A 25,762-nucleotide genomic window follows, 5' to 3' on the forward strand; every position below is an offset into this window, starting at 1 on the left:
TCATTAATATTCCTATCTCTTGAATAAGTACATGACTTATGGTGAGTTTATATACCCAAGGAAGATAAATAAATATGCTAAATATCACCCAAGCCCTGCTGTATTTAAAACTAAAATAATAATAATAACAATAATGGTAAGCATAATTGGAATAGACTTGTCATTACCAACAATCTATATTTGCTTTTTTTTATTATAGCACTGAGAGAAAAGTTGCTGTTTACCATTACAATCAAATGATCATTGATATTATGACACATTGCTAAGTGACAGCGAGCTTCACATATAGCATTGGTTCATCCCTCAACCAGATACAGTTGAAGAATACTCTAGAAACCCAGGTTTTCCAGGTGATAGTTTTAGCCAGATGACCTTCTATGTAACAATCAAGCAGTTGCCTCAGATTGCCAATTTTTTTCTTTGCTGATATCAGAACTGAGATGGGGAGGCAGGAATAATAAGGTCTTATATTCTATTATTATCCAAAGTATTATTATTCAATTTCCTTAAATGCTAAAGCACAGCCTAAAAGTGACCCCAAAAGCTAAGTCAATGTCATGCTGCAAAAAAATACCTAGTAAACAACCCTAGAACTAAAGACTTTCAAGATTGAAGGGGACTTCAAAGGTCATGAATAATGATCTTAAATTCTTCTGACAACTGAAGTGATGCTAAACACTACGGATCATAGGAATATCTTGGCTTCCCAAATTCAGGCTATTCTGATTAATAGAAATTCCTTAAATTGAACCATAATATGTCTCCCTAAACATTCTGCTTGTTGGTCCTAGATATAACCTTTGGGGCTGATGAATTGTTGACTTTCTCTTTGGTCCCATAATAAGCTTTTTTCCAACACTTTCTCTCATTTCCTTCCTTCAATACCCTACTCACTTTCCTCTGAACATACTCTGATTTTTTAATGTTTTTTAAGCCCAGGGTATAGCCTAACCAGCACAGGATAAAACACAATTAGCAATAGCACATTCCAAACACTTTCTTTCTCTTAACACTGAAGTTGCATTAGTAGCAACTCTATCAATGTGATACCTGAAATTTCTAAATGTTTCCCAAATATTTAAACCAAATCTCATGTGCCCCATTCTGTGCCTGCATAACTGGGTTTCTGTCTTTTTGTTTTGGACCTCTATAGAAGACTTCATATTTATTTCCATAAATGTTACCTCATTAACTTTGCTCCATCCTAACTTCAATTTTTTTAATTCCTTTGGAGTATACAGCATATTCTAATTCTGTCATTTCACTTATTAACTACATGAAATCAACTTTGTATCATCTGCAGATTTAACTAGCACACTTTCTCTGTATTCGACTACCTGATTTGTTTAAATGCTGACAATAACAAAACCAAGGGGGCACCAGCATTAGGAATGTTCTAGACTGCTATTCGATTGATCTTCTCTGTCTGTACCATTCAACAAGCTGCTAACAGCCCTGATGTTGAGCTCATATTTCTTCATCTTAGCCACAGGGATGCCATCGGATGCCTTGGCAAATATCCTGTAGAAATCCAGATACACTAATCACCCCCATTAGCTAACCGAGCAACCCTTTCAAGAAAGGAGGTGACGTTCATCTGCATGATCTCAACCTTGGTGAATCTAGCTGGTGTCCAGTTGTCAGTGTTTGAATTGAGACTCACTAATATATAGATTTGAGAAACTGCGTCCCTTCCCCTTTTGAAAATCAGACCCACATTCGCCAGTCCTTCGCTTGTGTACACCTCTCCTGTTTTTTTGTGTTTCTTCAAAGATGGCCAGCAGGGGCTTGGAAGTTCAGTAGGTTTCACTGACAGCAGAGACCTAAACTTATTCATCATCCTTAGCACCCAGCACTATGGCTGGAACGTAAGCAGTGTCCAGCTATTTTTAAGAATCAAAACTTGATATTTTGGTGATTATGTTCCTGTTTTAAAACATGAAATAGGAATTATATATGTCTGGAGATAAAATGCATTTGTACGCTACATTCAAATCTTGACTTAAACAAAGGAACGCTCCTACGTCTGACCACTTGCCATGCCTACTTACCACCCTCCCAAGTTATCTTCCTGTGGTTTTCTTTTTTTTTTTGAGTTGGAGTCTCACTCTGTTGCCCAGACTGGAGGGCAGTGGCCGCTCCGGCCACCGCAGCCTCGACCTACTGGGCTCCAGCGATCCTTCCGCCTCAGCCTTCCAAGTAGCTGAAATTACAGGCATGAGCCACCACGCCTGGCTGATTTTTTGATTTTTTTATTGTAGAGATGAGGTCTAGCTACCCAGGAGGGTCTCGAACCCGCGGGCTCAGGCAATCCACTCACCTCAGCCTCCCAAAGGCGCGGGATTACAGGCTGAGCCACCAAGCCCGGCTCTTCCTGTGGTTTTAAATGACATTCTCTGGGTTTCCAGAAAGATTATTTGTATTTCTCTGGAGACACATGCGCACCAGTTTTCCCGTGGAGGCTTGGATGGAACTATATGTGAATTGGTTGGTGGAGAAGGAGAGAAAAACATGGGCATTAAAGAAAATAAGAGGAAAGCAGAACAGGGTTTGAAGGAGTGGAGTAGGAGAGGTTTCCATTTCAGTCCTTCTGTTCTCCTAGGACTGGAGTCCCTCTGCTCCTCTCTTTTCCTCCAGGGCCAAATTCTCCTAGGCCCTGACCCCCCTTTCCACTAGGACAGTATAACCTGAACCCCTCCCTTCATCAGCCTTTCTAGGGAAAGGTAAGCCGGAAAGACAGAAGTTCTGGCAAGATGACTTCTGAAGACAACAAGGAGAAAATGATAAACAAATCTCAAACAAATCTCACGTTTCAATAAAGTCCTGGCAGTTAATTGAGATTAATCAAAACAACTGTAGAAAAAATCAGCATTTTCTTTTTACCCGAAGGTTGCAATCATTGTAAAGGGATAAGAAAAAATGGATGCCCAGGACACAACTCCCATCCGTCAGAGTCCTGGGCGGCATTTAGAGTGTGAGGTGTCTCCGTGCTCTCTCTACTCATCTTCTCTTCCTTCTCTGCAATAGTAGTCCACCACTTCCACTCCAAGCATCATTCTCTCCTTGACACATAGAAAAGAGAAGAATCTTACAATTCTCTTCTCTTTCTCATTCATCAAAGTTAATGATCATCTCTGAGCTGCTAGTTCATCTTTGGGGAGGAACAAAGATGCTCCTTGAACTTAAAAAGTAAGAAAGCAGACTAACAAACAAAAACTTGTGTATCCTGAATTTTTTTTTTTCTAGTTGGTCTCAGATCATTTGAGAGTTTTCCGTTTATTTGCTAGTAAAGTAAAAAATAGTCTCATGTGTGGATTTTCACAAGGCTAATACATACCATTCAGGCCTCTAACTGAGAGTTGGTGCCTCCTCAAAGAGAACTTCCCTGACTACCATGTTTGTTTGCCTGTTTGTTTTGAGTCGAGGTCTCACCACGTTGCCCAGGCTGGAGTACAGTGGACCAATCACTGCTCTCCACAGCCTTGATCATCTGGGCTCAGGCAATCCTCCTGCTTTAGCCTCCCAAGTAGCTGAGACTACAGTTACATGTCACCATGCCTGGCTAATTTTTTTATTTTTATTTTTAATAGAGATGAGGTCTTGCTATGTTGCCTAGGCTGGTCTCGAACTCCTGGGCTCAAGCAGTCCTCCCATCTTGGTCTTTCAAAGTTGCTGGGATATAGGCATGAGCAGCCGCTCCCAGCCAGCTGACCACCATATGGCAAGGTTTGAAACAGCCATTCAGCCTCGCTTACTCACTCCTTGCCCTGCATTATTTTTCCTAAAAGCACCATTGTCACCTGGAATTAAAGACATGCTTTGTTTATTTATTTTCTCTCTCTCTCCTCCAAGGACTTTGTCTTGTTGACACTTGTATCCACAGTGTCTGGAGCTGTGTGACAACATAGGAGTTTCTCAATAAACATATGCTCAGTGAATGAAACTAAATAGATGATTTAAAGTTTATTTAAAGCAGAATTTATAGAAACTGGAAAGAAAGTCACATAATAACCACCACAGTGGTTTCTTCATTATCGTTTTCAGTTTTCTTTCACTTCAGAATTTTGTGCAACTACAGGGTACAACTTGCTTATTTTAAAGCCACCTTTGTTCCATTTTTATTATTATTATTATTTTGCTTTTTTTGAGTTGAAGTCTTATTCTGTCACCCAGGCTGGAATGCAGTGACATGTTCACGGCCACCTCAGTCTCAACCTGCTGGGCTTAGGTAATCCTGCCGCCTCAACCTTCCAAGTAGCTGGAACTACAGGTGCAAGCCACCGTGCCCAGCTAATAATTTTTTGATTTATTGTAGAGATGAGGTCTCGCCTCAGCCTCCCATAGTGGTGGGATTACAGGCTTGAGCCACCCACCGCCCCACCCCCCAGTCCAGGCCTGTTCCAATTTTTAGATTATAATATAATAAGAATTGTTTTGATAATCTGAAAAGTCATCTCATAGCCTAAAAATATAGACATATAAAATTTAAAAGAAATTATTCATAATCCTAATACCAGAGAAAACTAATATTGGGGTTTTTTGATATGTTTAGAATTTCTGCAAACCTCTCCATCTTTTCAAAGCATTTTCCCTTTCAAATTCTCAGGCTATAGAATTCTTCTAATCTGTTCTCTGAACTTTTAAAAATCTGTTCTCATAAATTTGCCATATTTGTCGGATTTTTCAGACCTATCCCCATTACAGTTTTAAAAACGGCATGTTTATTGTCTGTAAGGTTCCTCTTACTTCCGCATAGCCAAGCACTTCCCCCTTATGAGTTAGAATTTGGTTTTTTTGAAATATCAGTTCTCCCTTCATTTTCTCAAATTTGTGAAGGATGAAATTGCCAACAAGACAAGTCAATGACCTATCAGACATCCTGAGGTTAGCTGAGAATGAATTCCAGGATAGACAGTTAGAGGCCGCCATCATAAAAACATTTATCTCATTTTAGTCTTACGACTTCATTCCACCACTATGGAAATACTATGAGGATTCAGGCCATGGAGAAATCCTCAAGACTTGCCATGAAATCTGCATATATTTGTTTACTCAGTGACTGATTATTGGAGATCTATTATGTGCCAAACGCTGTTAGAGGCACTGGAAATACCTAAGGGAAGCAAAGAGCACACTACTTGGGAAAACCACACCCATTATTTCTTTTACAAATATTTATTGAACACCTAATACATTCCAGGCCCTATACTTCGCATAAGCAGGAAGGAATCATAATGTCAATGATACAGACACACTTGGGTTTAAATCTATTACATGTTGGCTTATTAATTGCTGAGTATTTTCTGCATCTGTATAAGGATAATAACCCACTGAAAGAACAATGATTAGGCTTGAAAAAACTAAATCATCTAAGGTACTAGTGATACAAATATGAGCAATATAAATTCTACATGCTCAAGTTACTTAAGTCTGAAAAATAATATACATAAAAGCAAAGTATTTCTATACTAATTGAACAAAATTAAATATAATGCATGGCAAGAATGTGCTGCTGATACTTATCTTTTTCTACTGAATGGTAAGTTTCTTTGTACATGCACAACCCATAACATAGTATCTGATGAATAATGGTGTATTAAATGGATGAACAAACAGATACCCAACAAGTAGCTCATCTTCCACAACATTCTCCTCACAAAACTGTCTCCCAAAGGTAGAATATTTATTTTCAGGTACTTTGTTTTAGTATTAGCCTTTTAAATTACCCTTTAAGATTTTAGGAATGAAAGAGCAGATTAAACTCTTCGTATAAAGCACTATTACAACAGATATTATCCCCTAATGTTCTAAGTTTTTCACAAGAGGGTTGAAATTGAATCCACGCTGCAAAAATCACAAGTTGATCTTTGCTCTTCACTTGAAATTAGTGAAGCTTCTTTGCTCAGAAATAAGTAACAATTTGGCAACTTTGGAAATGTTTGCATATTTTTCTCCGTACAAGCTAACTTCATTAAAAAGACTGAAAGAGCTGGGGTTTCTGGTTTCTTGGGCATGGAAAGCTAAAAGCTGAAAGTATAAACAGTGACTAACACATTAGTCATAGTAAGCAGCTGTTTTCTAATAGAACAAGAAATGACATGCTTAAAGTGCTGCAGGAAAATTAGGATAGACAAAACAAAGAACTTTTTATCTGCCAAGAGCGACTCTAAATTAGGTGTCCCTAAGAAAGCATGCAGCGTAAACTTTTTTAGGGTTAAATGGCTATCCTTGAAGTAATTTTAATCACTTTTTAAATTGTCTTCCTTAATAGAAGTTGAACGGATGAGATGATTTTCCAAGATCTCCAATTTCTAGCAGCTTGAGAGACTGCCTATTTTCCATGTGTCCCCTAGAGGGCAGCGGTGACCCAAAACCCAAGAGAGGGTTTACAATTAGCCTCGTATCCTTCCAGGCGCCAACCTTTCCTTCAGCCCCTTTGCTATTTCCTTCTCCCCACAAATCTGTCTTCTAGAAGCAAGTTGGCAGTGACATGTTTATTTCTAAGTACCTAACTAGCAAAACCCTAAATATTAGAAAATAACATTGCATGATGTTTATTTTTACAAGGACTGAAAAGAAAAAAAAGTGTTTGACGATGATGTTTTATGCTTGTGCTTTCACACATGCATATAACCTACTAGGTCTCTTCTGTGCATTTTTCATGCATCTTGGAGGCAGAGAATGTTGCAAGACATTTGGGAAGATGTGTCAAGGCAAAATAAATAAATAAAGGGTTTTTTTTCCTTCAGTTGGAAATTTGTTTGAAACAATCCATATTATTACTGAATGCCTATTAATCCATTCATTTATTCACTAAGGCATTATCTAATGTGTAAGAACCATTCTATTAGATGCTATCACTGGTAATGCATGGAACAAAGAAACTACTTCAGGGAGCATTTAATTTAGAGAGTGATCCTGAATGACTGATATGGGCAAAGGGAAGGTTGACACAGGATGATTCCCAACTTGTGAATATTGATAGCAAGGTAACATAAACATCTTTTCTTTTTTCTTTTTTCTTTTAACAAACGATTTGATTTTCTTTTGGAGAACCAGATCTGAAATCCTTTTCTGCTCCAATGGAACACATGACTTTATGTTTTAAAGGTGATGAGGAATTATAGGAAGCTTCCCAGATAGATAAAGGAAGAGCCTGAACATGCTCTTTTCTAATGCTGAGGTTTTCTGTTTTTGTTAAATGTTACTGTTTAAATATTTCATTCTGTCAGAGACATTTTTATGCAAAGAGTGCAACTTTCAAAAGCGCATTTTTGCAAGTTTGTCCTAAAAGCCTCTTATAATATTAATTTATAAATTTATCTTATGGGATCACTTGTATTGTATTCAGCTTATTTGCTGATTAAATTCACTTTCATCTGGTGAAATTGAGAGCGAGATACAAACCTCAAGTATGCAAAAAAAAAAGATTAATGATGTCAAAATTATACATCAGTCAATATTTGCTGAGCCATTTGGGTTTCTGGATGGAGCAGAGAGCAATGAAAACTATCTACCCATACAGCCATGAGTGGCTTTGAAAACATTCCTGCCATAACTTTTGGTCAGACCAAGCGGTGTGGTTTCTGTGATCACTTGTTTATGCAAATTGCTTTGGCTGGAAATTATACATATTTGCAATACCTCTTGGGAGAATTCTGCTGTCACCTCTGTAACCATGGTCTGCATTACAATCAAGATTTTATTTAGATATTAGAAAACAGACTTTCAGTCCTCACAACATGACTGATAATTATTTACAAACATCCAACTCTAGATTAGGAATGACATGTTTGTTTAAGAGCATCGAAATGGGTGTGCGTTTTAAGTGGCATTGCTTTGAAGAGTTAAAGTAATAGAATCACAGTATTGTGAATGTACAGGTTATGCTTATGAAACCAGGACTCACTCAGGAAGGGGACAAAGTTACAATGAGGCCAGAAACAATAGCATTTTAAAACTCTTTTTACTTGCCCAAAAGTGACTAGGCCAGTTATTATTTCCAGGGCTGTGATAAATCATCTTAAGACTTTACCAAAGGACAGAAGCTTTAAACACTTCTTAAGTAGAAAACTTTTTTAGAGGAAAACAGAAAATTATGACTGTTTGAAAAAGACCCAGGCATTTATTTTATATTGGAGAAAAGAACACTATGCAATTTGCTTCTTCCCGTGGTGCAGAAATTTCCCCTAAAAGGCAAAAAAAAAGTTGTTTTATATAAAGAGTATACTTTATATATAAGAGCCAATTTGGACTTTATAAATACGCCTGGCTTTATTTTGCATTTGCAGTTTGAGAAGAACATATAAATGGCTACTGTTAATCGTTCTCTCCTCTGTCATTTCTATGCACTTGTATTTAAAAGGAAAATACAGTCATTGTGCACATTTTGACATATTTTCTATTGTAGGAATGTTTCTTTCTTTTCTGTTGAGAAGAATTATATTCTGTTGGAAGTTTACAAATAATCAGATGATTTTAATTTTGGTTCCAACAAAGAACTACAGATTGCTAACTGCTTATAAACTTTATAATCAACAGACATTTTCTAATTTGTGACTCATTTTGAAAATTTCCACTCATAACTATGCCTCCATAGGATCTCAGGCACAAAAAAATGGCCAATTTCTTTTAAAATATTGTAAGTGATCACCACATTTAATAACATTGCAATGACATATTAATAGAGTGATAACCTATCTTGCTTAAACTTTGTAACTCGTACAAACACTTTCACATATTCAGCAAAGCATTTGAACTTCCAGTGGTCCTAGATGGGTGTGGTTAAGTCCATGCCAGACCTCTGAGAATTTGACAGCTTAGGGGAGCTTCCCAGGGTCGCACAGTTTGAAATTTCCAAGCTTTGACTCTGAACCTAGATTTCTGTGACATTCTTGTGAGGTTGTATCTGCTAAATCATTGTATTCATTTTATTCTACAAGGCAGCCTACTGATATGTTGATGTGAAATATTCACACAGGTGCCATGCCTGTGTGTCAAGCAATGTACTCAATGCACAGGTATCATCCACTTACTTTTCAGAGAGGAGAAAGCAGATCCCCAGCAAGGCTACATAACGCATCCTGAATCATATAGCCAGTAAGTGGTAGGTCCAGGGTTCCAATCCAGGTGTGTCCAACTCCAAAGTCACACTGCCTGCCCAGAAAGGCACTTTCTTTCCAATGCCATCATTACTCTAGACTCAGCTTTTCTCCTCTAATTGTTCCATTTTAAAATCCTATTGGACGCCTGTAATCTCAACATCTGGGAAGGTTTAAGTAGGCAGATTGCTTGAGGCCAGGAGTTCGAGACCAGCCAAGGCAACATAGCGAGACTTTGTCTCTACAAAAAATAAAAAAATAAAAAATAAAATAGCCAGGCATTGTGGCACATGCCTGTAGTCCCAGCTACTCAGGAGGCTGAGATGTGGAAGAATTACCTGAGTGCAGGAGGTAGAGACTGCAGTGAGACATGACTAACTGTCTTATACCACATAGTCAACTGTGCTTTACCCAGCCCTTCTTTTTCTTCCAACCCTTTAATCAACTAAAGAAAGGTGGCATGGGGCTGTCATTCTCAAAGTGCCCTGGAAGACACTTCCCAGGTGTCTTCATCTGAGCCTCTGTTGATGTTCAAGAGTCACTGTGGAATGCCATGCAAATTACTCTCAAAACAGATAACCTTCATTAGCATCACTGAGGACATGTAGAAAACCTTGCATTCAACAAAAACATACTACAATGAGACAAAAGTTGACATAAAACTGTCCAATAGGTTTTCTTTTTCTTTCCTTTCTTTCTTTCTTTTTTTTTTTTTTTTGAGACAAGATCTCCCTCTATCACCCAGATTAGCGTGTAGTTGACTCTCTGGCACAGGACAAAGTTAGTGACCACACACCTACCCGGTACCCAACTCCAAGTCAAAAAAAAAGAAAAGGAAGAGTTGTAGAAAGGAAGAGTTTGACAAAGACCACAGTCCTGCTCTCAGCCCTGTGGACATGATGGTGACAGAACATATTCCTGAAGTGGCAATAACAAGCTCGTGGATATTAGAGGTGGCAAGCATGGAGTAGCAGCCAAGAGGCGGCACCCGCTGACATCAAAGAGTACAAGCCAGTGGGGGGTAGCCAAGCTGCCAGTTCAACCCAAAAGGCCACAGAAAAAGCAATCAAATTGTAATCATTACAAGTTCTTTATGACTTGATGATTGCCCATAAATAAGAAAGCATCAAATGTATGGTAGGGGCAAGATCCAAAAAGAATATAATTTAAACTCCTCTCATGAATATTTCCAGTATAAATATTCAGTCCAACCAAATAGTTCTAACTCCTAGACGATACTAGGAATATGACTTTCAGATAAAGCAGTCATTTGTTTGATACAATATGTTATGTTACAAATGCAGATTATTAAATTTTCAGTTCTCTAAGGGGGCATTTTATTTGCATGAGTAGTTTATGTACCATGGCAAAAATCGCATGTCTGATCATGGACATCAGACTCTGTTATATTACGTACGTCAACTTCCTATTTGATTAAATTCTCCAGCATAATCAATAGGGTGCTCTGGTTGTCACATTAATTACATTCTATGGAAATTCTATGGAAGCATCATTTAATTAGATTTTTCAGTTAGTACTTATCAGAGTACAAGAAATGTCATCATAGCTTTTTGCACATGGTAATGAAATCATTGGGACATTACCAAGATTAAATCACAAGAATGTGTACCCTTCTGTTTTTCTACCCACTAAAATTATCAAGCTTCTTATAGTACCACCTGTGATGATAGGCAGGATAAACAGAATTTCTAAAGATTTCCACAACACCTACCAATCTCCATGTCAGAGCAAATTAGTATTTCCAGTCTACTGTTTATTGTTATGGCATACTGGAGCCTAATAGCTCATTTTTAACATTAATACATCTACCTTTATTGAGTGTTCAACATGTGCAGTGAACCTGTTAAGTGTTCCACTTACTTAAACCCTTCGAGATTTCTTTCCATTGTACAGATGTGGAAACAGAGGCAGGGGTCATGTAGATGGAAAGGATAGAGCCAGGATTGAACTCAAGTTCTGATTCATTCCAAGACCCATCTGGTTAGTTATTTCACAGATGCAGAAACAGGTCCAGGGAGACAAACTGTCTTTTCAACATGCACATAACTGGAAAATGGCAAAAACTAAACTAGCATTCAGCTTTCCTGACTTCTACCTGTTATTTTTATTGCTGTGAGCCATCACTATAGGCCTAAGCTGTTCAACTTTTGTCTGTTTACTTTTTCATGTTTGTCTCAGCATGTAGCAGCCAGGCTGAGAGACATGAAGGGACTAGCCATTAGACTGCTGCCGGTGATGTATAGAGCCATCACATTTTGAATGGCCTCTGTGTCACAGTCCTTGCTTATCTGCATGACTTTTAAAGTGATCTGGGGTAAATCTATTGCCCACTAGACCAACAGCATTTGGCATTGTTCCTCAAATGGTGGAGTTAAATATCTATGGTTCTGGCTTTCTCTTCCATCTCTGGAAACTTTTCCCAAAGAGCACCATACTGCAAGTCCCTACTCTGAGAGCAAAATCTGTTGACTGTTTCATAAAGAGCCTTCTACTCTAAACAGCATAGATCTGACCATTTCCTTTGCTTTAAATACTCAGATAAGAGTTTTGTTTCGTTTTTGTTTTTTAAAATCACAAATAGGTATTAAAGTTATCAATTCTCTGTTTCTGTTGAGATGAACATGTTTTTCTATTATAATAATGTGGTGATTATATTCTAATAATGTGGTGATTTACATTATTGATCTTTTTCTATTCTAATAATGTGGTGATTATACTCTAATAATGTGGTGATTTACATTATTGATCTTTGAAGGTTAAGTCAACTTGGTATTTCTGATCACTTGTTCTTGATGTACTGTCCTTTGTATATACAGGGAGGCAGGGTTCATTGAAGGCCACCAAGGCAACCGTCTACCACAATGAGGATGCTACCATATTAATTACAAAATGAAGTCATTTTTATTTAAAACTCCTACTCTGTCTTCTGTATCGAAGACATGGTTGATGCCTGAATATTTTGTGAGATTTTCTCAAAACAAAAATGTTTTGGAAATCCATATCTATACAATGTTTTAATTCCAAGTCTTACCTATAGGTCCATTTATGCATACCCTTCAAATAAAAAAGAAAAATTGTAACTCCTCTGAGCTGTGCAATATTAAGGTCCCAAATGTTTTTAAAAGTAAAATCTGTTGAATTTATTTTGCAAGAGGACTGGTTCAGAAGCTTTGGATTCCTAAAAGAAATGAGAGTTTGACATTTTTATACTGGACAGACTTTCAGAAAACTTAGGCTCCCATTAGCATTCTTTATAACATGCAATGCTTACACTAAATTCTTTCAGGCTTCAATTTTATGTATATAAGAGTAGAATCAAGTCAAGTTCCTTGTGATTTCTTTCCCTTATTGGGGCTTGTCTTTTCTACCTCCTAGTTTGGCATAGCTTTTCTGTTCCCTGCACTGAGTCTTTTGACCACATGTCCAGAGGACCCAATTACTGACTTTTTAACCAGATTAACAGTGAGGTCTTTATCTTTTCTGGCAAAGCACAGAACATACACTCACAAATGTTGTCTGCTCACAGTAAGTCCTTTCACTTTCCAGTGATTGTGAATATGGGTTTGATTTACAGACTTCAAATTTTAATCCTTTCTAGGGATGTGATCTTGGACAAGTGACTTAACCTTGCCATACTTCAGCTTTCCCATCAGTACAATGGGAATGATAACAATACCCACAGAATAGCTGTAAAAAGTAAGTGAGATGAAGCATGCAAAACACTGAACAGAGTGTCAGCTATGGAGTAAGCATTCAAATATTATTACTATTGGACAAATAATTATGATTACTCTTTCAGTCGTGCAGAATTTTAAATTTGCTGATTATCCAAAACCTTTCTTGTTTTTTTACTCTATTTACTCACTTAGATCTACCTTTTAGCATTTTCGATATCATCTCAATATCATTTGATTCATGTTGGCTGGTCTTTGAGGATGGGGTAATTTGTGTTGACCCCTAAAGCTTAGTGATGGTTACACCACTGCACAAAATTGTTTGAAAGCAGTTGAAATCACTCTGAAGAGTACAGCCATGTGCCACATAATGAGATTTCAGTCAACTATGAATGGCATATATCATGGTGGTCCCATAAGATTATAATGGAGCAGAAAACTTTCTGTCACCTAGTGACATTGTAGCCAACCTAACTTCGTAGTGCAAGGATTGCTCATGTTTGTGGTGATGCTGGTGTAAATGCATCTACTGTGCTGCCAATAAGTTAACTGTAAAACAACCTCAGGCAGGTCCTGCAGGGGCTATTCCAGAAGAAAGCATTGTTACCATAGGAGAGGATAGCTCCATGCATGTTATAAACCCTGAAGACCTTCCAGTAGGACAAGACGTGGAAACAGAAGACAAGTGATATTAATGATCCTGACCCTGTGTAGGCCTAGGCTCATGTGTGTGTTTGTGTCTTCGTTTTTAACAAAGCAAAACAAGTTTAAAAAGTAAATGAAAACTAAAAATAACATTTTAAAATAGAAAAAAGCTTATAGAATAAGGGTTAGAAAGAAAATAGTTTTGTGTAGCTGTACAATGTGTTTGTGTTTTGAGCAAAATATAATACAAGATCATCAAAAAGTTAAAAAATGTAAAGTTTATAAAGTAAAACGTTACAGTAAGCTAAGTTTAATTTATTATTAAAGAAAGAAAAATATTGTTTTATAAATTAAGTTTAGTCTAAGTGTACAGTGTTCATAAACTCTACAGTAGTGTACAGTAATGTCCTAAGCTTTCACACTTACTCATCGCACCCTCACTGACTCACTGACTCACCCAGAGCAACTTCCAGGCCTGCAAACTCCATTCAGGCCTACTATTTTTTAACCTTTTATAGCATACTTTGTTATATCTTTTATAGGTTTAGATATACAAATATTTACCATTGTGTTACAATTGCCTGCAGTATTCAGAACAGTAACACGCTGTACAATTTAGGAACAATAAGTTATACTATATAGCCTAGGTGTCTAGTAGCCTGTACCATCTAAGTTTGCCAGGGTACACCCTATGATATTCACATAATGACAAAATCGCATGGCAATGCATTTCTCAGAACATACCCTTATCATTAAGTGACACATGACTATATTACCAGTCCAATGGTAAATGAAACCCACTGTAAAACTTTTGCAGTATACCACATGATAGTAATTCAATGTGTTGGTTAAGAAAAAAATTAATAATTAAGTGTTATGCATTTAACAAAATGTTAAAATGAAAAATACTTCATCAATCACTATAGCCCATCCTTAATCTTCAAGACAGTAACGTGTTATTTTTCAAGTTCTAAATAAGATTGGTGCACATATGGCTTCCTGTCTCCTTTGCAGTCAAACTCTGGACCATTCTGAGTATCTGTCATTGATACATTATAGACCACAAATTCTGATAAAGGGAATGCTTTCTAATACCAAGTCAGCTGCATCTATGCTACCTTTATTACTGTATTTGTAATAAGCATTGCTGGGTCACACTGGACTGGTATTTTACATGGAAGCATTTGTGCTATGTAATGATAGCTGGCAATTATCTCTGGTTTGGGATAACTCAAAACAAATATTCCTTGAAAAATTAACCACAGTGACCCATATGTCTGCTCAATCAGAAGAAAGCATTCTTGATATGCTATTGGGCCTGACTGATCCATATCATACACCGTTTTTGTGATATATACTCTGATGTTCACAAAGTGTGTTTGGCAGAATATGTGAATTGATAGTGGTTATTTTAGACCATTTTAGGGTGGGTCTTTTAGTTACATAAGTATGAACATCTCAACATAGACTATTTCTATTTCCTTCTTATAAATGCTTAATTCACCTTCACATATAAATGCCCTGAGGAGTCTTTTAAAAAGAAATATAACTTCCTTTAAGAAGAGGATAAAATACAAACTTTTCCCCAAACTTGACCACTTATTTTAAAAATAAAGGATTATTCCCCTTTTTTAGTATAGTTCCACACAGGGCTGGCCCAACAAAATATACTTTGGGAAATGCTACTTGACTGACTTATCTCCTTTTATTTATCATTAAATTCACTATTTGGGTAATTCCAAATATATTGTCTGTTTTCCTCCCATCCATTTTTTTTTCCCTTCTCTCCTCACCCTTTTCAGCTCAAGTAGATTGCCAGATTAGCAAATAAAAACACAGGCCCCCACTGACATTTAAATTAAACAGTGAAAAATATTTTAGTATAACAAATATTTTATTATTATCTTATATCATAACATATCATATCTTAAACCCAAGTCAAATGAGAGCCATCAGTAAGTAATTACTGAAAGTGTCAACTTAATTTAGTAGTAAGTACATGGAGGGAATTCATTCATTACCTGTTGAATATGTTTTTTAAAGTTTCCAAAATAAAAGTGTGAGGGCTTTTCTGAGATCGTATAATCTACTGTCTTTTTATACTAATTTCAACATAAATAGTGCAACACTCTGAAACTTGTCTGCCATAAACTCTTTTATGCCTGTCTGAGCATTTTTTCATTACACAGATAAGGAAACTGGTCCCTGAGAGAAGTGACTTGCCTCACCCAAGGAAATTCTTCCACAAGGAGTTGATAACCACTAGGACTGCGTCTCATTATTCACTCTCAAGCCAATGGCCTGAACTCCACCAGGCTATCTTTAATGTTCACTGTTTAATGTTCACTGTATTTGTAGAGCCAATAAAAAAAAAAAGGTAATGGATGTAGTTGGCCAAGTTTGCCACTTTAATTAATTAAATCACAATGAAAAGGAACACAATTAAATTTAAAGCCTAAATTATACAGGATATAACTTAATGTTTCTTTTTAACAAGGCATTTCACTATCTTCTAGTATCTCAGTCCCTCATTCATGTATAGCATGCAAGAGTAAAAACTTAAAGTGAATTCCAGAGCGTTTTTCATGTGTCTTTGTGCTTCCATTTATAAACGATTGTTTGGGATTTGTATGCTTTTTTCATTAACCACATTAAATGCTTTACTGAAAAGAAGTATCAAGCCCAAAAGTAATTACACAGTACAAATGATGCTTATAAGAGCAACAGTTGTAATAGGTTCCTTTCTGGAGAAAACAGAACTCTATATTCACAGAGCATGGTATATCACCTCAGTTATTTATTTATTTATTTATTTATTTTTGCGTTGGAGTCTCACTCCGGCACCCAGGCTGAAGTGCAGTGGCACACTCACAGCCACCCCAGAGTTGACCTACTGGGCTCCAGCGATCCTTCCGCCTCAGCCTTCCAAGTAGCTGGAACTACAGGCATGCACTACCCTGCCCAGCTAATTTTTAATTCATTGTAGAGATGAGGTCTCGTCAAGTTATGTGGGCAGGTCTCGAACCTGTAGGCTCAGGCAATCCATTCACCTCGGTCTCCCAAAGTGCTGGGATTACAGGCTGAGCCACTGAGCCGGGCCTCACCTCTGTTTAAAAAGAGGTATTATTTAGATTGAGGTATTGGAAACTGTCAAGAAAAAAAGTCACTTAGAGACTTCTTTTTGTTTCCTATGTGTCTCACTTGGTATTCATCCCATACATTTGCCACTATTTCTTCAGGTGCCATGTAATTTAGGAGAAAGATTTGAGATAACCAAGGATTTCAACAATAATATTGGACTGGCCAAGGACTGAAAAAAAAGAAGCATCACTTTTGCACTAATGGGATCTTGTGTGTATAGCCTATTCCCCTACTAGAAAGAAATATGTATTCTTTACTTAAGTAATTGAGAACATATGATATACTCACCAGGATCTTAAGTCACTACCTTACCCATCTTGCCCATATATATATATATATATATATATTTTTTTTTTTTTTTTGTGAGTTGGAGTCTCACTCTGTTGCTCCCGGCCACCGCAGCCTCGACCTGCTGGGCTCCGGCGATCGTTCCACCTCAGCCTTCCAGTAGCTGGAACTACAGGCGCACACTACCACACCCGGCTAATTTTTGATTTATTGTAGAGATGAGGTCTTGCAAAGTTGCCCAGGCAGGTCTCGAACCCACGAGCTCAGGCAATCCACTCACCTCAGCCTCCCAAAGGCGCGGGATTACAGGCCGAGCCACCGAGCCCAGCATGCCCATATATTTAAATCAATTTTTATAACAACACCATCTGTTGAAATGGACTGTGTTTTTCCTGCATGACTCTTCTGTCTTATCTCATCACCCTGACCTTGTTAGCACAAGGTGAAATCATTGTAGTATCCTGTTTATTTCATTAGGAAGTGGATTTAATTTAGTTTCTTAAGGAAGTAGCAAGAAATGACTAAGTATGGTATTGGGTATTTTCCCACAAATTATGTGTTTTCTTTGAATTGGTAATGGTGAGGGCATGCCACTCAACAACACCTGATCATTCACAGGTGTTGACCACTTGCCAAGGACCCTGAGAGTCCTGAAGTTGTCACCTCATAAAGATCAGCTCACTTCAACTCTACTCAACCTTTAACCTACTTTAACCTGTTTTTTTTTAACATAGAATATTAAGATAGTTGGCTGGGCTCAGTGGCTCACGCCTATAACCTCAACACTTTGGGAGCCCGAAGCTGGAGGATGGTTGAGGCCAGGAGTTCAAGTCCAGCCTGGTCAATGTAGTAAGCAAGACCTCGTCTCTAATCAAATTTAAAATGAAGTAGTTTATCTGAGTTTAATATTAGAATTTAAGAGGAGTTGTCGCCCATTAGTGTTCCAAGTATACAGTGTGATATCATGCATTGTTATCAGCAATACTTTGACTAAATAAGGAATGGTAAATATGAAGTGCTGATTACATAAAAAGTAGAGTCCTTCTCTGTTAGTAGTTCCTACTTTAGATGAATAATACTGCACTGAGTATTTAACCTCTGGCAAGTAACTTAACATTTCTGATCTTCAGCTTCATTTTATAAATGAGGATAATAGTGGTACCTCCCTCAGAAAGTCATTGTGAGGAGTTAATGAAAGTGAATATAAAGCATCTAGCACCATGCTCAGCTCAAGTAGGAGCTTACTTAATGTTAACTAGTATTATTACAGATAAAAAGGCAAGTGATGATCTTGGTGTTTATTAGTATGCATGCGCACTTACCTGTTTATGACACTTTAAATCAGGGGTCCTCAAACTTTTAAAACAGGGGGCCAGTTCACTGTCCCTCAGACCGTTGGAGGGGCGGACTATAGTTTAAAAAAAAAAAAGGAATTTGTTCATAGTTTTTAAAAAAAAAACTATAGTCTGCCCCTCCAACGGTCTGAGGGACAGTGAACTGGCCCCGTTTTAAAAGTTTGAGGACCTCTGCTTTAAATCTTTGCCAAACATTTTCTTGATCTCAAAGTGCCTTTTCATGGGTGGCCAATGTCAGCAGTGACTACAGTAGAACAAATAGTACCATAAAGGACAATTTTCCCTTAAAATTGCAGTTTTGTTCTAAGTCATATAGCTGGCCTGTATATATGAGTGATTAGAAGAAATGACCACTAAGGTGTCCTATAAAAGTTTTATAATTTACCATTATTACAAACCACTAATGGGCTTCCCTGCCCATAATGTGTTCAAATCACTGTGGGAATAGGAAGCAACAAAGCCTCTGTGCCTTCCACCCAAAAGTTCAGGCTCCTCTAAGCTCGATGCCTTGATGGGATGTAAGCCTTAGTTCCTGATTCCAGGAGTTGTCGGCTTAATGATTACAAGCTAAGGGATTATGTACCATCAATGTTGATCCTGAAGTGTTTAACAGCTTATATCACTCACATGTGATGCAATTAACTACTTGTCCATAAAAGGAGTTTACCAAGTGGTAAATTTAGGTCATGTGAAATGTTAAAGTAAACATAAGTATTTACAGAGTTAAGGAGACTGAAACTGTATGTATGGAGAAGGATGTTCTTGAGTTCAGTGCAAGCAGTCAGGTCATCTTTGCTTTTAGATCAGGAACTATTATAAAAGGAGTCATGGCATCAATTAAGGAAAAGCCCCACAATCCAAACTTTTTTCCAGGGACTGATGTATTGCTCAATTTCAGGGCATGAGTGCCTCTAAAACACTTGTATTCCTTTTGTATTTGTATTTGTATTCTCTATATATAAGTTAGTGTAATCTACCCTAAATTACTTCAAAATACTTACTTCCACATGGTCAGAAGATCAAGTTTAGAATTCTGGCTTAGTCAGAATTTTGGTCCCCGTTTTGTCAACAGAGAGCAAGTCACCCTCTAGGAAACATCATTCAGCCATCTCCCATATTGGGAATAATAATTCTCATGGTTGTCATGTATATTACAGATGCTTGGTAAGCAGGAAAATGTGATATAAACATAATAGAATTAATTTTCTGAAATAGGATGTATGTGTATTTGTAGTCCACTTATTTTTCTAATTTTTGCATAAAGTTTCATTCATTTCTATAGATTGAGAAAACGCAGCAGTGGCAAGTCAATGGCAGAGCAAAAAACTCAAACCTCAAATACTAAACTCTACGTCACAGAGAGAATTTGGGGAAGCTAGTATGTATAATGCTTACAGTCAGCATTTGGGGGGCAAATTGCAGGAACGATTTAGTTCCTACTTAATTAATCTTTGTTACTCCCAAATCAAATAATATTCTAAATGGCCTCATAGTGAACCCATTTTTATACTTACTAATACATACAGCTCTTTACATTTTATGAGACATTTTCCACAAACATTATTTCAGTTGATCATCTTAACAACTTTTTAGAAACTTATTATTCTTTGATCTATGGAACATTGGGATGCAGTGGTTTAAGGAATTAGCACAAAATTACATGTCTATTTAGTGATATAGACAAAATACAATGCCGTTTTCTTTCTATTCCCACTACCCTGTGGTTCCCTTTAATGTGTATTTAGTCTTTTTTTTTTAACTTCTTTAGTAAAGATAAACAATTACTATATGAAACAGTAGGTCAGGCAAGATAGACTTAAACATGGTATGACACATAAATTTAATTAATTTTTAATTAGGTAAAATTGAAGTCTAGCGCTAACACCTTTTGTAATACTAAGAACATAGTTCCTGAAACAAATGTCCGTTTCAAATGCAGATTTTTTTCCAGTACAAAGTCACATTTTTACTTTTAGAAAGTCAAGGATACACATTGTACATTAAAGTACTGTGTTTTTCTTCTTTCAAGAGTCGTGACATACATGTTTTCCAATCTGTATACCATACTTAAACAAAGTCAGACAGATGACCACAAAAGCTGTTTGCTACCTCCTCTTGGTATGAGAAATTTTTGACAGAAAGAAGGGTTGTAGAGCTTACAAAGTTACATTTTTTAAAGCTGGCTGTACCCCAACAGAAAACCTAATGAGTGGATGCATACAGAAAAGACTTTATGCAAACTGACACAAATAACATGATATAAGAAAAGGATACCTTTTTGTCTATTTTCAGCACATAGCCTACATTCATTGGTACCCAGTAAAATAGGAATTGTGACGTAAAAAATATTTTGCCTTCACAGAATTAACAGTGAAAAACACACACTATCTAACGTTTCTGTCTTTAAATGGGTATAATCATGGAAATTCCAAGATTAAATCCACTAGGTTAACCTAGTAATTTATCTATTTTTAAGCTGGAAACAACCTTAAGACCAACAGTGATAGCTGGACTACAAATCCAAGACTAGGAGTTAATTTCCACTTCTATCTTTTAAGGAAAAGACATCACTTTCAGTTGATTCCCACTGCCAAACTACCTCAGATTTCCCCCAGAACAGTGGACAGAAAATAAGAGCTTCAGAGAGCTCAAGAGCTGGTTTAATTAATATCTTCGATAAATTCCCAACTACTCAAAACTCCACACTGCTGAACCACTGGGGCTAAAGGGTCTTCACTCCTCCAAGTGAAAGAGCCCAGCCTTCTTATTCTACTCTGTAGTCCAGAAACATTTCTTTGTAAGACAGAAAAATAAACATGAACAGTTATGTTGAAAATGTCACCAGCCTCTTCATCTTTAGGGTCCCGAAAAGGCTGTTGTGAAAGCCACTGAGTTGGCTCTATATGTATTAGTTTCTTCAATATGCCTTTCTACCAAACACATTCTTTTTTTAATCTTTATTTTTATTTATTTATTTATTTGAGTCAGGATCTCAATCTGTTGCCCAGGCTGGAGTGCAGTGGCACGGTCACTACAGCCTCAACCTCCCGGGCTCAGGGGATCCTTCTGCCTCAGCCTCCAGAATAACCAAGACTACAAGGCGCGCACCAACACACCGGGCTGATTTTTGAATATTTTGTAGAGACGCGGTCTGCCGTGCTGCCTAGGCTAGTCTCGAACTCCTGGGCTCAAGCAATCCTCTCTCCTCGCCCTCCCGAATTGCTGGGATTACAGGCGTGAGCCACTGAGCTTGGCCCCGAACACCTACACTTTAAAATAGGCCCATACATGAGTTTATTCTCTTCCATGCCATCTAATCCCAAGTTAGTTACTGTCCATGAGATGTCTCTGTAACACCTGAACCCTCGTCATCCAGGATAAAATCCACTAAATAGCCAATGGCAGCACCAATTTCTGCATCCACAGGGGAGAGGTGAACAGTTTGAAACTGTCGGGTTGGTGGAAGCCACTGCGGAAGCCACTGCGGAGTACAGCCAGCCATGTTGGCTGCCGGAGGAGGTGTCTGCACTTGCGCACTAGGCTCGGCCAGAGCAGCACCGGGGGGTGGGTCTCTGTGTCAGTTACCCACCGCCGAAAAGCAGCCAAAAGAAATAAACCTGAAAAGATCCTCTCTATAGGAGTTTTATGTAAGTACTGTACTTACCATGCCTATGAATATTCTCGATAAAACTGTTGGCAATAGAAATGTTGAATGATAGTGTCTGAGTTGAAAATAGAGTTATCTTGAGGTAGGAGTACTTAATTTGCAATTTGAAAATTCTGTGACCCAGAATGTATTAAAAAAAAAAAAACTCTTAAAACTTTAACTATCAAAAGGAAAATAATCCAATAATAAAATAGGCAAAAGACATGAAGAGCTATTTCAACAGAGAAGAGATAAAGATGGCAAATAGGCCCATGAAAAGATGTTCAACATTATTCACCAAATTAAAAACACAATGAGTTGTCTCTACACAACTATTAGAACAACTGAAATTTTGTAAAAGATGATAATACGAAATGGTAGTGAGTATGTACAGATAGATCTTTCATACATTACTGGTAGAAATTGTGAATGGTACAGCCCCTCTGGAAAATAGTTTAGCAGTTTCTTACTTAGCATATGACCCAGCAATTGCATTCTTGGGCATTCATCCCAAAGAAATAAAAACTTATCTTCACACAAAAACCTATATATAAATGTTTACAGAAGTGTTTTTCATAATAGCAAAACATTGGAAACTACTCAAATGCCCTTTCGTGGGCGAATGAATAAACAAGCTCTGGTACATCCGTGCGATAAAACTTTACTCATCAGTAACAAGGAATGAACTATTGATACATTCAACCTCAAGGGCATTATGCTCAGTAAGAAAAAACTCGATCTTAAAATATTGTATACTGTATACTCCCATTAACAGAACAGTCTCAAAATGACAAAACACTAGCAATGGAGAACAGATTAATGGTTGGTTGTGGAAATGCAAATACAAAGAGGTAGTAGGGGAGGATTCTTTTGTGATAATGGACCAGTTCTGAATCTAGATTAGATTGTGGGATTTTTTTTTTTTTTTAATCCTATGACTCTGGTAAAATATGTACCATAAAAGCTGGTCAGAAGTTTAAAAATCAATTTTGTGCAATACAAACATGAAAGTGCTTAAGGATACAGTGTCCACTTTTTATGTTTATTTAAAGGGAATATTACTGATTTTATTAGCAAGCAACAGTTTTAGTGTATGAAAGTGGATTATTTCATGGTAATAACAAGAGCAGGGTTACATTTATGGCAGTGACTCCTGGGGTTATTTGCTATTGTTCCTTCTCTCTCCTTTCCTGTTGTCAAAATACAACCTGTAAAAGTTGCTGCCTTTTCTCCAAACTTGAAATTTCGAGTCTGAGGTTTTATACGTAAAGTTTGGGACTGCATAGCAGCACGTGGCAACGTCTACCTCAGATCACTACCCTTTTTTGGAAGGGCTTTCCAGAACAATGACTTTTCCTCTGCAGTATGTGAGTTACTGTTGATACCAATTTATTTTCCTGAAAGTTCTTCCAATCCACTTCCCTTAGATTTAAACATTCAGCTAAGTAATTCCAAGATGACTGTTCTTTGTCCCCTTTAAAAGGGGCATCTTTTGGAAGACTTGTCACCCCTCGGAACCCCCAGGGGTGGAGGTCAGTAGCTGGAGGGTAGCCTGCCAACTGGGTTCTTTATGTAGGTGTCTCTGGTCTCAGCACCTGCCTATTATTATTCAAGACAAGCATGCCACTTAACTCCTTTTAATTTATAACGAGAAATGGAAGAAACTGAGGAGAAGCAGGATGTTAAAAATCGGGTCAGTGATAAAATAAGACTTTGGCACAGGCCACTCCAGGTGCAAATGTAACTGTCAAAACCTCAGAATATTAACTTCTCCATGCCTGTTAGCTCATCTGTAAAATAGTTATGATAATAATAGCATCTACACCAGTTGTTGTGGGGATTAGATGAGAAAATGTATTTTAAGCCTCCCAGCCCTGTGCCTGCCACATATGAGGCTGAAATACATGTTGATTCCCATTTCTTTGAGTTTCTACTCTATTTCTTAGCTGGCAAGGACAGTGTGAAGAGAAATGGCTTGCAATGAAGAGGCCTGATTGCTTAGGAGTGAACAGGCTTAATTAAATTTTCCCAAGAAATGTGTTCTTAAGAGAATGCATATTGATTAAGCCTTTCAAAATGGAGTCCTTTTAAAACAGACTAGGGGAACTCAGGTTTGTGCTAAGTAAATGATCACCCACCCCCTCATGTGTCTGCCTTGAAGTTCTTAGATACCAATACTTGACTTTTCACTAAGCTCTTTTTCTGATATCAAAGATTAGGGCCTTGGTAACTTCATTTTGGAGACAGTGCAGTGAGGACAGCTTACACAAAGCAGGTTGCCGATGATGTCTTTCCTGGTAAAAACATTGAATTCCACTATGTCCTGGAGTCTCTGGGGAATTCAGAGAGCACCAGGCAAGCCTTTGCCTCCAAGAGAGTATAAACTAGTAGGGAAGAGTAGAAATAGCCAATGAACTGAAACTCATCTGGGAATCCTGGGTAAACAGAAATCCATTGGGGAAACTGAAGATGGTTTCCTAGAAGTTCAGGAATGGAGAGGTTAGTTTACTTTTAGAATTTTTGCACACGTGCTATTTCTTGGGGGAATAGCCCTCAATGGACTCTCTTTTCCCCTGTTCCTTCAATGCGGTCCTCAGGAACACATTACCTGAGAACTGAGGAGGTCCAGGATAACATTGTCACCATCTTTGGGCCCTCTGCCCTGGGCACATAGCCTCCTCAAAAAAGGTTTATTAAATATATAATGAATAAATCCCCCAAAGTAGCTGAACACAGTAGTACCTTTATTACCCAGTTGCTTCTTTATAAGCTGGGAGTGAGGGGTTTTAAGGCATGCTAATTCTAGAAGACTGACTGAAAACTCCGTGAGGGCAGGTACCAAATTGGTTGCATTCAGTTACCTCCTTAGAGCTTGGTAGGCTACCTGACATCCTATAGGCACTCCATAGGCATTTGATGTGTGAATGGGTAAAAACTGCCCAGGTTCTGTCCTCAGAACTCACAGCCAGCCTTGGAAGAGAGAGGAGTTCAAGTGCGAAGGGACGGGCTGTCTTGGTCATCCGGTCATTCTGACAACCCCTGGGAGACCACAAGTCAATTTCACCTCTTCATTCAGCCATTTGCAGGAGGTTGTAAATCACCTCTTTACTCGGGTCGGGGGCAGCGGTGCGTCCCTGGCGCCCCCTGCGGAAGCCCCTGAGCCCAGTCGCAGAAGAAGAAGGTAACCCAGAGGGGGGAGCCAGCCAGCACGTGCAGCCGCCCAGGGGAGGAGGAGGCTGGGCTAACGCAGCCCTTAGTCAGCAGCTGGGCTCGGTTTTGAAACAAAAGCCAATGTCCTCCCTCGGAGTCCGCGGCCGGTCAGCTCCTGGGGGGAAGAAAGCCATGCTGCCCAGCCGGTTAGTGGCCCAACTTACTTTTCCAGAGCCTGGGACAAAGGGCCAGAGACGTACGGGAACGGGTGGGACGCTGGGGCTGGGGGACGGGGGCGCTGATCGCCCAGACCCTCCCCTCCCGGCAACATGGGGAAAGGGCCGGGGTCTCCCGTGCTCTGCGCATGTTTGTCCCGGGCCATCCGCCTCCCAGCCCGGGCCCGTCGGGTCTGCGTGGAGCGGAGGCACCTTTGCAGCCGGTGTCCCAGAGCACAGACACACCAGGCCCCGCTTTCATGAATGAAATCCAATCGTGTGGATATAAATAGCCGCGGAGGCTGCTAACGTCACAGCGCGAGCGGCGGCCGCCACGGCGGCGGAGCGAGGTGCCCGGCGCTCCGTTCCGCCCGGCTGCCCCGCCTGGGAGCGGGGTGGGGGCCGGTGGAGGGGAGGGCTGGCGGGGGGAAAGGGGCGAGCCCCTCTCGTCCCGGACAGGGGAGAGCGGCCGCGGCGCCGGGCGAGCCGGCGGGGCAGGCAGTGCCATGCTGCCTTTGTGCAAAGT

The 25,762-nt window shown here is 38.7% G+C and overlaps 1 protein-coding gene across 5 annotated transcripts in view; it reads left to right on the plus strand.

Moving 5' to 3' along the window:
• The window catches only part of RHOBTB1 (Rho related BTB domain containing 1), a 147,930-nt gene that overhangs the window by 30,910 nt on the left and 91,258 nt on the right, over positions 1 to 25,762 (plus strand). For 2 of the 5 annotated variants that reach the window (XM_021716011.1, XM_021716008.1), the window contains exon 1: positions 25,115 to 25,227. The exons of the other annotated variants lie outside the window; for them this stretch is intronic. The gene's annotated coding sequence lies outside the window, so the exon portion shown is untranslated. Of the gene's footprint in view, positions 1 to 25,114; positions 25,228 to 25,762 lie in introns of those variants that run through there. 5 annotated transcript variants of the gene reach the window in all.

This window comes from Carlito syrichta, unplaced genomic scaffold (genome assembly GCF_000164805.1).
Source record: "Carlito syrichta isolate Samal-C Ts95f unplaced genomic scaffold, Tarsius_syrichta-2.0.1 Scaffold308110, whole genome shotgun sequence".
Classification (NCBI taxonomy): Eukaryota; Metazoa; Chordata; class Mammalia; order Primates; family Tarsiidae; genus Carlito; species Carlito syrichta.